The sequence below is a fragment of the Ailuropoda melanoleuca genome, chromosome 9 (genome assembly GCF_002007445.2).
Source record: "Ailuropoda melanoleuca isolate Jingjing chromosome 9, ASM200744v2, whole genome shotgun sequence".
NCBI lineage: Eukaryota > Metazoa > Chordata > Mammalia > Carnivora > Ursidae > Ailuropoda > Ailuropoda melanoleuca.
In genome coordinates this window covers 72626379-72639577 of record NC_048226.1, presented here as the reverse complement: position 1 = coordinate 72639577, position 13199 = coordinate 72626379, and the positions used below count along the sequence as shown (strand labels likewise).

Here is a 13199-nt window from a genome sequence, read left to right as displayed (position 1 = left end):
TATATATATAAAGATTTTATTTATTTATTTATTTATTGAAAGAGGGAGAGTGTGTGTGTGCACAAGTGGGGGGAGGGGCAGAGGGAGAGGGAGAGAATCTCAAGCAGACTCCACACTGAGCACACCCAACATGTGGCTTGATGTCATGGCCCTGAGATCATGACCTGAGCCGATATAGAGTTGGACGTTTAGCCAATTGAGCCATCCGGGCACCCCAGCATCTTTTATTTTATATACCTAAAATTGAACTCATGATATTGACTCCTAGCATCCAAACTTGTTCTTCTCGTTATGATCTCTATTTTAGTAAATGGCATCACCTCATACCCAGTTGCATGTCTGAAACCTTGGAGTCATTCTTGACACTTACTTCTCTCATATCCTATATCCCTAATCAGTCACTGAGTACTATTGATTCTGTAAATTATTTCTATCCCCTCTAACCCTTTCCCATCATCTATACCCAAATCACAATTATTGCTCATCTGGACCACTGTAATTGATCCATATTTGATTCCCCCTTTTTGTCTACTCTATCCATACCCTATTCACTTCATTCTCTCCCCACAAAATTCTCTTTAAAAAATTTTGATGCTTCTGCCCTGTTTAAAATCCTTAGTAGCTTCCCACTGTCCTTAGAAAAATGTTCAAAATTCTTAGTATTGTCTCTTCCGAGTTACACATCCATACAAAGATGATGTTTTAGACCTCAGCTCTGTGAAAAGGTACATTAAATGCCTGCTTACGTGCTATAAAATCACACAGCCCATTAAATGTACAAAGTCCTACTCTAATAAATCCACTCTTTATCTTGATTCCCAAATTTTCTCAAACATCTTTAATTTTTTCAAAAATATTCTGAGAATGTCAACAAGTATCAATGGGAAATTATTTTGAATATAACACTGTTAAGCAAAATACCTACCTACCCAACCATTTTCTTTACTGCTTCCTTTCAAAGACTGTGGGCCCTAAATCTCTCACAGTGTAGTTTTTTCAAATGTGATCCAACTATAACTAAATCTGAAGAGAGAATCAGGGTCAATTTTCATCAATCTCTCTCAGGCTTTTATGACAGCATCACAGTGATGAATAATAAGTAGTAATAACATGTATTGACCACCCAGGTCATTAGTTTGCTATCTAGTTGTCAATAAAAATGATAAACCAAAGAAGAACTACAGTAGAAAAGGAAAAAATTGTATAACATAAATAAATCTATCATAATATGAAAACAGATGTAGCTAAGCATCCTGAGTAGACCAGTTATTATATGACTATAGGCAAATTATTTAATCTCTCTGAAATTCAGTATCTCCATTTAAAGATAGGCTATTTAGAAAGAAGGAAAAACTCCTCTTAAAAGATTGAAAATATAAGTGAACTATATACATAGAGCAAAGGAGAATTGGCAAGAATTAAGCAAGTGTTAAACCTCTTAGACCCAACCACATTTAAATCTGACATAATAAAATCTTAGATTTTGTTGATTAATGACTTTCTTAAAAGAATAATACTATAAAGATGTTTTCCCCTTGTAATATTGAAATACCACTAGCTTTAGAATCATCTGAGGAAGAACTGACCTAAAAGAAAATCCAGGGATTAACTGTGACTCTCATTAGCTGAACTATGGCTGCCTCTCCTGGGTGGTGCTGACCACACTGAAGGGGCTGCTGAAGCATGTAGAACTCATTGGGTGAAGACAGAATCGCGCACCATATGTGCACGGTAAGACCAGCTGTTTTTTTCCTGTCATTTGTCTTCAGCTGAGGACTCCTCCAAAAGTCAGCAACAACCACAAGACCGATGAATGCGTATCCTTCCAGATGATTCTCGTAACCAATCATTAAGAACCCCCAATTTCTGAGTCCTTGAAGTTGAGGCCCCAGACATCATGAAGCAGAGAAGAGTCATCACTCTATTCTTATTGAGCCCTGCCTGAATTCCTTTCCCACAGAATACGTGAATGTAATAAAGCAGTTGTTTTAAGCCAGTAAAACAACTAGACCAATATGGGTTGGAACAGTTGTTATGTAATAGTACGAGGTAGAGAAACGTGCAGCCTACAACTGGGGAGCCTCCATGACAGAAACATAACATTGGCTTTGAGACTGGATTAGATGGGATCCGAATGGGCCTTCAGGAGTCTGTTAGTAAAAGCTGCAAACACCTCAGGGAGACAGGGAATGGCTGGGCAGACAGAAGAAAGTGTTATTGGGCATTGGAGAAAAGAAGATTCTTGCTGTAAAGTGTTAGAGAGTTTAGCAAAATTATCGCTTGTGGTAACACAGAAAATAGGAAAAAAAGTCACATTTGTGTTAGAAGTCTGGGACACATGGGTTATGCATACAGCAATGTATTATCACTTGTAAATAAATCATAATGACTCATAAAGACCTTTAATTACTAGCTGTGGGCTGTTTCTGAAGCCTTTCAACTGTGACTTTTCAGTTTTATCTCTTGAGATCTTTTTTCTAAAGATTTATTTGAAGAGAGTATGCGCGCATGTGCACATGCACATGAATGGGGGAAGGGGCAGAGGGAGAGGGAGAGAATCTCAAGGAGGCTCCCCGCTCAGGGCAGAGCCCACTGCAGGGCTTGATCCTATGACCCTGAGATCATGACCTGAGTCGAAATCAAGAGCTGGACTCTTACCCGACTGAGCCACCCAAGCGCCCCTTTCTTGAGATCTTTTAATCTCTATTCCACTAAGTCTTATAGGCATTGTTAGAGGGCATTTCATCTATGCATTGAGGTACCAAAGTTAATAATAACAAAGAAATTAAAGAAGATAATGTATTGGCATTTTTGTACTAATCATGAGAGGGAGGACATATATAAACGTATTCCTTGTTAAATAATGGTAACGATGTTTACATAAAGCTTAAAATTGGCAATGCATATTGACATACAAAATCTCACTTGGTCCTCTCAGTTACCCTGTGAAATAGTTGTCATATTTTATATGTGAAAACTACCCACACTAAGTTATTTGTCCAAATTTACAGCTAGTAAGTGGCTGACCAAGGACTGTATGCCAGGTTCTAGAATTCTAAGCCTTTTGTTTTTCATTGATATCAAGAATTCTATATAATCATTTGTTATTTGTAGAATTTTTGATTAGAGATTCCTACATATCATGATAGTTATGATTGTTAATTTTTAAAGGACAGAATTTCATCAAATTAAGAGTCCCGTTGTGTCCATTACATGCCCACTCGAAAAATAAGATCTACACTGCGGTCAAGTTCTTAAAAGAATAGGGGAAAATACAGATTATTTCAATTAAATGTGAAGAGAAATATTAGAAAAAGTTATACAGGAGGTAATTATTCCCATTACCAGGTACTTCGTGTACAAACGGATTCACTGCAGGCTCCATTAAGTAATACTTATTGATGAACTTTAATTTAATTGATTGTAATTTAATTTCCATAAAACGTAGTAAAAATATGGGCTGTCAGAGTTTTTTTTTTTTTTTTTTTTAAAGATTTTATTTATTTATTCAACAGAGATAGAGACAGCCAGCGAGAGACGGAACACAAACAGGGGGAGTGGGAGAGGAAGAAGCAGGCTCCCAGTGGAGGAGCCTGATGTGGGACTCGATCCCGGAACGCCAGGATCACGCCCTGAGCCGAAGGCAGACGCTTAACGACTGCGCTACCCAGGCGCCCCAGAGTTTTTTTTTTTTTAAAGCCAGTTATTTTCTAGAGTAGGATAAATGTGCCTTTCTTATCTAACGCTCTAGTTCTAAATTATTAAGAAAGCAATCTGTATTTGTTCTTTGTTGGTGTCCAAGGAAACTCTATGATTTAATTGATCTCAATAAGCATTTCTTGAGTATAACTATACGCAAGGCACGTACTCATAACCAGAAGCATATAATTGCATTACCACACGGCCCCCCATCTCCAGCGAAAGCACCACCCAAACATGTGTATGACAGGGCAGATTTTGGCAAATGCCACACCGGAGGGATAGTATGTAATAGAGGAACTGGAGAAGAAGAGATGGAATCCAGACTTACACTGTGTGGGAAAGCTTCGATGAGGAAATAGACATGCGTTTAAAGCCTTGAAGACTTGAAGGATGACAAAAACTCCTATTTCCACTTAAGTTCTATTGAACTATATTAATATCCTGATGTGTAAGGCACAGTTTTGTAAATCCAAGTTCTCAGCAACAACTTTGTATTTAATTCTATATGTATCAATTGTTCATGAAAACTCCATGTAAATTATGACCAATATGTCATGGCCTATAAGACCGTTATCAATAAATTGCATTCATCTTCTCCACTAGACAATAGATAAATAAAACAAATAGTAAAGATGAGAGCAAACTAACATCTGTGTTGAGAGAAGCTGGTCGGGAGGGAGGTGAATGCATGCGTGATCCAAACGCACCTGTTAGGCAAACCTTGCTTAATTTACTCACCAGTCACAGCAGAGCCTGGGGATCAGCTTGCCATTCTCTTCTCTGAAACTCTGAGCACTGCTGGAATCTGGGAGAGATACCAAAGTTTTGAAAAGACACTTTTGATTTTTCAAGGGGAGAGGGAAAAGAAATTCTGTATACCAGTGAGTGAGTTGACCCTGAACTAGGTTATTTAAAGGGTGATTTGCTCCTGTTATAGGTTTAATTGTGTTTTCCCCCAGATTCACAGGTTGAAGTCCTAACCACCAGTATCTCAGAATATGGCAATATTTGGATTCAGGGTCTTAAAAAAGATGATTAAGTTAAAATGAGGTCATATGGGTGGGCCCTATATATGAGCCACATAATACTGGCATCCTACACTTGATTTTAGACGAAGGCCAAGACACGATATGACTAGTGTCCTCTTAGGAAGAGGAGGTTAGGACATAGGTATGCACAAAGGGAAGACCATGTGAGGACACAGGGAGAAAGTGGCCGTCTACCAACCAAGGAGAGAAATCTCAGAAGAAACCAACCCGGCTGATACCTTGATCTCAGACTTCTAGCCTTCAGAACTGGGAGAAAAAAAAAAAAATTCTGTTATTTAAGCCACTCCTGTCTGTAGTATTAGTTATGGCAGCCCTAGCAAGCGAATACACCTGCTAAAGCTAAGTACTAAACACAGGGGAGCAATGTAAAGACAATGACCTTTAAAGTTACCACAAGAAAAGCAGTATGATTTTTTTATGATTTTATAATTTTTTTATGATTCTCTGTACTTACATCATTCAGAACCTCATCATAAGAGGTAAGTCACACCAGCTATCTTAACAGAGAATTTGATTAAAAAAAAAAAAAGTTAGTTTGAAAAAAATAAGTGTTAACTAGCTATGTTAGTTTCCTGGGGCTGCCATAACAAAGTACCACAGGCTGGATGGCTTAAACACCATAAATTTATTGTCTCTTAGTTCTAGAGGCTAGAGGTCTGAGATTAAAGTATCAACAGGATTGTTTCCTCCAGAGGGCTGTGAGGGACAATCTGTGAGGAAGAATCCCGGTTTCTACTAGTTTTCTGGCAATCTTCAGCATTCCTTATTTTGCTGATGCATCACCCTTATATTTGCCTGTTCACATGGCATCCGCTCCGTGTTCATGTCTGTCTCTGTGTCCACGTTTCCCCCTTTTATAAGGACACAGTCATTGCATTAGAACGCACCCAAATGATCTCATCTTAACTTGACCATCTGTAAAGACCTGTAAAACCAAAGCTAAAATGGAGTCTCTTGTGTCTGGGAAAAAATAAAATTGGCCAACGCAAGGCATTGAACGAAATGAAACTTACGGTGCCTGGGTGGCTCAGTGGGTTAAGCGTCTGCCTTCGGCTCAGGTCATGATCTCGGGGTCCCGGAAGGGAGCCCCACATCAGGCTCCTTGCTCCGTGGGAAGTCAGCTTCTCCCTCTGCCCCTCACCCCACTCGGCTCTCTCTCAAAAAAAATAAATAAAATCTTGAAGGAAAGAAAGAAAATGAAACTTAACCTTAGGTAGCAGAAGTTGTAGGAATTCACAGCTCTTCTCAGAAATTAGTAGGGGATGCCAGCCAATCCCCAAACACCACGTCTCGCGCCATCTCTGGACTTCCTGGTTCCCCTGATCCAAATAGGGGAAAAGCCCTATTTTTCAGCTGGAAAAAAAAAAAAAAGCCTGATAACTTTCACATTTACCCCATCAAAAGTCCCTTAGTCTGTGAGCAACTGGAAACTCACTGCTCGTGGAGCCTGGAGCTTTCTGGCCGGCAGGTTGCAACCCTCGCAATAAACTCCTCGATCTCCTTTGTTTTACTCCTTGTGAAGAGTCCGGTTTCTGACAGACCCTATTCCCAAATAAGACCACATTCGCCAGGAGCAGGGGTTAGGAACTCCACATCTTTTGAGGGGACACAGTTCGATCCCTAAAAGTCGGTAACCTAAAAAGCAAAGCATTTTCACAGAGGTGGTAACTGTGGGAAGAGCTACCACCCCTAGGGCTGAGGGAGCAGAGAAAAGGCGTTGATTATTCAAATGTAAAAGCCTGGAGAGGGGGCCCCAAGGAGCTGAGGCTGCTTCCGCGCATGCGCGCTGCGAACACTGCAGATGTCGGGACCCTGGGTTCAGCTGTTGCTACGCGGAGGCCCTGCTTCTGAGGGAAGTGTCCCCTCGGTGATGCTCACTGCAACTGCAGGCAGAGAGGAAGAAGCCTTCTTCTTCCTCCTTCAGCCTCTAATGCCTCCTCGGGGCAGATCCCAGTAGGGAGCTGAGGCCAAGCAGAGATGTGGTCTGCAGAGTTGCCACCCCAGCATCACAAAGCAAAGAGAAGACGGTTTGTAGCTGAGAAAAAAATAAATCCGTATCTGGCACATTGTTTAATTTGATTGAGTCAGGATCAGCAAATGACCCTGTGACTGATGGAGAAAAATGTCTGAGACTGTGGTCCTGCAAATATATTTTTTTAAGATTTATTTATTTTTAGAGAGAGCGAGCACAGGGAGGGGCAGAGGGAGAAGGAGAGAGAGAATCTCAAGAAGACTGGGCGCTGAGCATGGAGCCTGATGCAGGGCTCGATCTCATAACCCTGAGATCAGGACCTGACCAAAAACCAACAGTCAGACACTTAACCAACTGTGCCACCCGGGTGTCCCCATGGTCCTGCAAATATGGACCCAAAGGTATCAAAAATTCCTGGATTTGTGTTTACTGATGTACAAATTTTGGCCTTAAATTCTTTATTAAACAGGTATGATAATAATAAATACCGTGTAGGACTGTTAAAAGGATACATAAAAAGCCCTGAGAACAATAGATGACACAGACCAAGAGTTCAGGACTCTTTAAATGCTAATCAAGAGAGAAATCTTATTACTCTGTTTAATTAGATAATCAAAAATTAAAATATTAACAAGGTATTTTAGGGACAATATCTTCCTATAAGGGGAATTCATGAAACTTAAGATTCAGGCATTTGCTCATTGTCAATAAAACATCTACAGATAAATATAGACTTAACTTCTTCATAAACTAAAATCAAGTATTTCAATCTTCTGTTAATCCTTAGCATCCCATGGCTGGTCATTGCTTCTAGAACATAAACTTTGAGAAAGGAGAGTTTCTACTTAGGAGCAATGTGACTAAAAAAAAAAAAAAACAAAACAGAATGGCAAATAGGTTTCATCATGATTGTCTACCACTAATTGATAGTGGCTACCTAGAATGCTGATCTGAGAATCCGAGCTCCACCTGGGTTCAGAGGGAAAGACGTACAAAACTATTTAGCGATCTGTACTAATGGCACAAGAGAAGGCACAGGTGGAACTCCTGTCTCCACCATGATTTTATCAACATTGGTAAAACATATGGCTTTAGGGTCAAAAATCCATTCAAATTCTAGTTGTCTTTGCAATGCTGAGAACAGAGATGATAACACCTCCCATGGTAATTTTGAGGAAAGAAGAAAAGAAAAGAAAGAAAAAAAAGAAAAGAAAAGAAAAGAAAAGAAAAGAAAAGAAAAGAAAAGAAAAAAGAAAAGAAAAGAAGGGAGGAAGGAAGGAGAAAGAAAGGGAGAGAGAAAGAAAGAACGAACTCTACCATCTCTATGGAACTCCATAAGTATTAGCTGTTCATGATAAACCTATAACCATGTTCGTACTTACTAAATTTCATAATGCTGTTATGATTTAACGAGTTATATAAAAAGTCATTATAAAACACATTTTCTTATAAAATGGCTAACACATTCCAAACGTATTTATTCTATAGCAAAATACCTACGGTCATGTCATTTATCCCCCAAATTTAAATGAAACTGTTTTAGGTGAATGAGTGACTGTGGATAAAGTTTGGCTTTTCTACTCGTACAATTACTTCACCATCTACAGATGATGCAGATTAAACGTGATTTGTTTTCTTTCCCCACCTTTTGCCGAATTGGGGGACAATTTTCTTTTACTTTTTACTAATATGAAGGGCAAGAACATGCAATTGTTTTTCATTGCCTGAGAAACAAAAGGAATAATTTCATGGGTAAAAATAAGTAGCTCCCGTAGAGTGAGATCTGGTTAGAATAGACTCTTTTGTTTTTCTGTGAAAAGGTCAGTGTCCGTGTTTCAGTTTTACCATTTAATGAACTTCTTGAACTTCTTGTGAAGTATCTGCACCAGACAATGCATTTTTCTATTTTCTCAGAGGCCTCCCTTACAGAAATCAAAGGTTCTCTATTCTTGTCAAAAAGTCTGGTGAATATATAAATATGCGTCAGACAGGCATGCTATTTCTTGGATCTTCAATTTTTTCTTTTCTATTTCATTGTTTAAATAGTCGGCACCACCTGGTGGCTAACTACAATTACTGAAATTTTATTCCATCTTAAACATGAAGAAAATATAGATTCAGCAGCAGAAAAGTACCCAATTACTTTTTACATTAAATTGGGGCTATTCATTGTAAATTTTTATGCTTACTGTTTTTCTCATTTTATTTATGTCTCATTTTAAAAATACACACAACTAAGCCACGACAAGTTTCATCCATTGCTAAATATGCTTATTTTCTTTATGCACTTTAATGTTTATGAAAAGATATACGTGTATAATTTTCATGATGCTATTTTTAAAACTAAAATTTAAAGTACTTTTGCAAAATTCGTCCTCATGAGGCACTTTAATTCACTCACTAAAATTATCTTATTGCACTTCTCGTGAAAGTATTCTCATTTGTAAAGAACCTTAGTCACAGACACTTTAAAAATAACTTTACTTATAAAATACCATCAGAATTAATAAGAGTCATTTGGAGAAAGGCATGTAATTATTACACTGTAATTATGGTTTTAGACCCAGTATTGAGTTTCCAAAGATGAAGTTGATTTAAAAAAAAAAAAAAAAAAAGTAATGTTGCTGCCCTCTTGTGGTTTAAAGTGCATATTTTTCTCTGGAAATAAAATGATGGCATCCAAGAAATAATGCTTTTGATATTTAATGACAAAACTGAGTATGAGCTATTTTTTACATTTGACAAAGTAATGTAATAAATAGTTCACTAACTACCATAGCTAAGGATTGGAATGTTCTAGTTAATTCAATATCATTGTTAATAGAAACATAGTGATTAACTTCTTTTAATCTGTTTGATAAGAAAATTTAACCATAGGGGTGCCTGGGTGGCTCAGTCAGTCATTAAGCATCTGCCTTCGGCTCAGGGCCTGATCCCAGGGTCCTGGGATTGAGCCCCGCATCAGGCTCCCTGCTCTGCTGGGAGCCTGCTTCTTCCTCTCCCATTCCCCCTGCTTGTGTTCCCTCTCTTGCTGGCTGTCTCTGTGTCAAATAAATAAATAAAATATTTTTAAAAAAAGAAAAGAAAAAAAAGAAAATTTAAACATAAAAATCCCTTCTGGTGTAACTGTTAGCATTCTTCACCAGTTCCATGGAATATATTTTTGCAAAGGGTAGAGTAAACCAACACCCTTCAACTGAAACTAGAAACTAGTATAATTTCCTACTTTCCTAGTGTTAAGTGGGGAATAAATTACCTTCAAACTACTTCAAAAAACACACAAAAACAAAGACAAAACAACAACAACAACAAAAAAACCAAATCCTTTTTCATTTTGCTACTGTTTTAGCCTGGGATAAGTTCAGGAGCCTTTTCCAAGGTCCAGGACATGCATTTACCTTGCGGAAACACTTTGGCCCCTTGCAATTGTGGCAGTGAATGGAAAACAAGCTTTAGATACACATTCCAAATGGAAGAGCCAAGCTTCCCTCACATTGGCTCTGCTGTTCTGCTGCTAGAAATGAATGGCGCTTTCCAGATTTCTCCATTTGAACAGGACTAATTCTCTAAGAGCCCGCTCTGTGTGTACATCTCTCACCTCACAAGTGCTATTGTGGATTAAAGGCAAACAAGAAGGAAACAAAGGGATGATTCTGACTTGGCCTCAAACCCCCAGCCCAGCAGAGTTTATTCTCCAGCTCTGCCTGAAATGTCGTCTGTTCTATAATATCCTACAATGCTATCCTATTGAGAAAATAGGATTTGGTTATTACTGAGGAGGGAAAATAAAGCAATCGATTTTATTCTGCCTTTGTTGGCTCAGTTCCAGAGGAAGCAAGCAGTCAATAGCAAAAAACAGGAGGCTGGTTTTTTGGGCACCGCCTGCCTGTGAAGCCTGGCATTCCAGTGCTTCTTGTGGCCTTCATGTGCTGCTGTTCCCTTGAGGACCAGGGCCTTTTAACATAAGGCTTCACCCAAGTGGTTTTATTTGAGGAAGGGCCATTTCCTTTTTCTCTTACTCTTTTCTTAAGAAACTTCTAGATTGACCTAGAATGCCATTAGCAGAAGAAGAGTGAGGGCAAGGAGAGAGGGGCCATGTCACTCAACATGCTCAGGGCTGTTCTTACAAGACCAGCACTGCTGATTCCTATAGATATAACTGGAAAACAGAACCTACAGGGCGCGGAGAGAGGCTGGGTTGGCCAGCTTAGACTAAGACCTAAATGTGGCAAGTCTCAAACCACAAACAGAAGTGCCCACCTGATCCTCTGTTCTTTGCTTGCCTGATCTGCTGAAGACACTCATTTCGATCTGCAGATGTAGTCTGTTCTGTCCTACTCTTGAACACAAGAGGTCGGAGATGGTGAAGGAGATGAAGAAAAAACTGAGCAGCTCACAAATGTGGGTACGGTCCTGTCAGACAGCAGCTTCCCTACCCATACACAGCCCTTGCCACATGCCCCAACAGTAGTGAGCTCTAGGTGTCCCAGAACTCACTGCACCCTTACCACTGACTTCCCCAGAAGGGACTCTTGTAAAACTTCAGTGATATGAAGAAAGAAGGGGACACTCTGTTCCGCATATCTTCTCCCAGGAGTCTTCACCACAGTGCCAACCTTGCCCTTGCCTCACACAGCTAGTTCAGAGAGGGAAGGTTGCCTTGAAAGAAGAGCCCACTGGAAATCTCTAAGATCCTGATAAAAATCTACTTTGGAAAGCTGTGGGAGAACACAAGTTTTTAATTTGGTATGTTCCCTGTAAATTTATGTATGGACTTCACATTCTCCTGTATGCATGTGACATTGATAAGTAATCTTAAAATTTATGTAATAGAGGGGCGCCTGGGTGGCACAGCGGTTAAGCGTCTGCCTTCGGCTCAAGGCATGATCCCGGCGTTATGGGATCGAGCCCCACATCGGGCTCCTCTGCTGTGAGCCTGCTTCTTCCTCTCCCGCTCCCCCTGCTTGTGTTCCCTCTCTCGCTGGCTGTCTCTATCTCTGTCAAATAAATAAAAAATAAAATCTTAAAAAAAAAATTTATGTAATAGAAACCATTAGTTGACATAGTACTAGGTGAAATATATCAGACTTGAAAGAGGGTATACTTTCTATATAAAATTCTTAAACAAGCAAAACTAGAGCAATGGGTATACTTGTGGGGATGGTAACTGGGGCGAAGCACACAGGGGCTTTTGGGATGCTGCTAGTGTTGTTTCTTGATCTGTGTGCTGATTAAATGGGTATGTTTGCTTTGTGACAATTGACTAAATTGAGTATTTCCAAACCCATAGAAAGGATTAATTGACCCTAAAGTAGAAACAACTTATTCTCTTTCTTATTATCTCATCCATCTTGAATTAAGCACCTAACACCCAGAGGCAAGAGGTAGAAGGTCATTTAATGCAGGTTTAGGGAAAAAACACAAAAGTAGTATCACTTATCTCTCATCTGCCTCACCGCCTCGTCTGTATATCAAACTGGAGACATTCAGAGCCCAGGACTTCTCACTGCAGCGGATGTAATGGGAGCCACCATTCTCCTACTACTCTTTGACTGCTTCTGCTCCACGCCGGGGGTATGTTTTGAGGGATGGCAGGGAGATGGGCCAACTCTCAAAGCATCTTCTGTACAAGCAGAATGTGCACAGATGTTCACCTCCTTTGACCATGCCTCAGCCTCTTACAATACTCTTTCTGCTTGTCCCTGTCACTTGGTTAGGTCTTGCTTGTCCTGGTACTGACACCACCAAGTTTGCTCTCCATGAAATGGGGCTTTCTCTTTTAGTGGTTCAGGTATCCGTCTTTCTTAGAAAAGCAAAGGTGAATAAAACTAAAATGTGGCACTTTTTTTTTCAGTCAGTGATATAGGAAACTACAAATAAATATTTGCATTTTTAGAAAAGTTACATCTCCCAAGGCAGGAAAATCAAAACAACTTTTTAACAAAAGTTTGTTGATAGAAATGCTATCCCGTAGAACTTTCGGAGGTGATGGCAATGTTCTATCCTCTAAACACTAGCCAATGTGGCTAACGGCTCTTGAAATGTGGCTGGTATGACTGAAGAACTAAAATTTTAATTTAACTTAATTGTAATTTAATCAACCACATGTGGCTAGAGGCGCTGTATCAGTGCAGCTCTGTAGGAGTACAAGTTCCTTTGCCCCTCTGATCTTGACAGTGTCCTCTTTTACAACCTCCACTACTGAAACGCTGGTATCACGCCCTTTGTGCTTCAGCCACCTTGACATTTACTTAAGGTAATTTACATGCTATTTCTCTCCTCCATCCTCTTCTTCATCCTGTCCCTTCTGCCCAGAAAGCCTGTTCTCATTCTTCTATATGTTTCCATTTCCAGCCTCTTCATCTATTGAGATTCTTGGTCCGTTAGGAAGCATCCTTTACCTACTAATTCTTGGTTAGGTACCAGCTTTGTTTCCTTACCAAAGTATATTGTGCTTCTTTATCATAAAACTCCAC

The 13199-nt window shown here is 39.5% G+C and overlaps 1 long non-coding RNA gene across 1 annotated transcript in view; it reads right to left on the bottom strand.

Annotated features, from left to right (window-relative positions):
* LOC109489352 overlaps positions 1–6096 on the bottom strand; it is a 9798-nt gene extending 3702 nt beyond the window's left edge. The window contains exons 1-2 of the long non-coding RNA XR_002142318.2: positions 5960–6096; positions 4441–4507 (exon numbers count right to left, since the gene is read on the bottom strand). This is a non-coding gene — a long non-coding RNA (uncharacterized LOC109489352). The remainder of the gene's footprint in view (positions 1–4440; positions 4508–5959) is intronic.
* Between the last annotated feature and the right edge of the window lie 7103 nt (positions 6097–13199).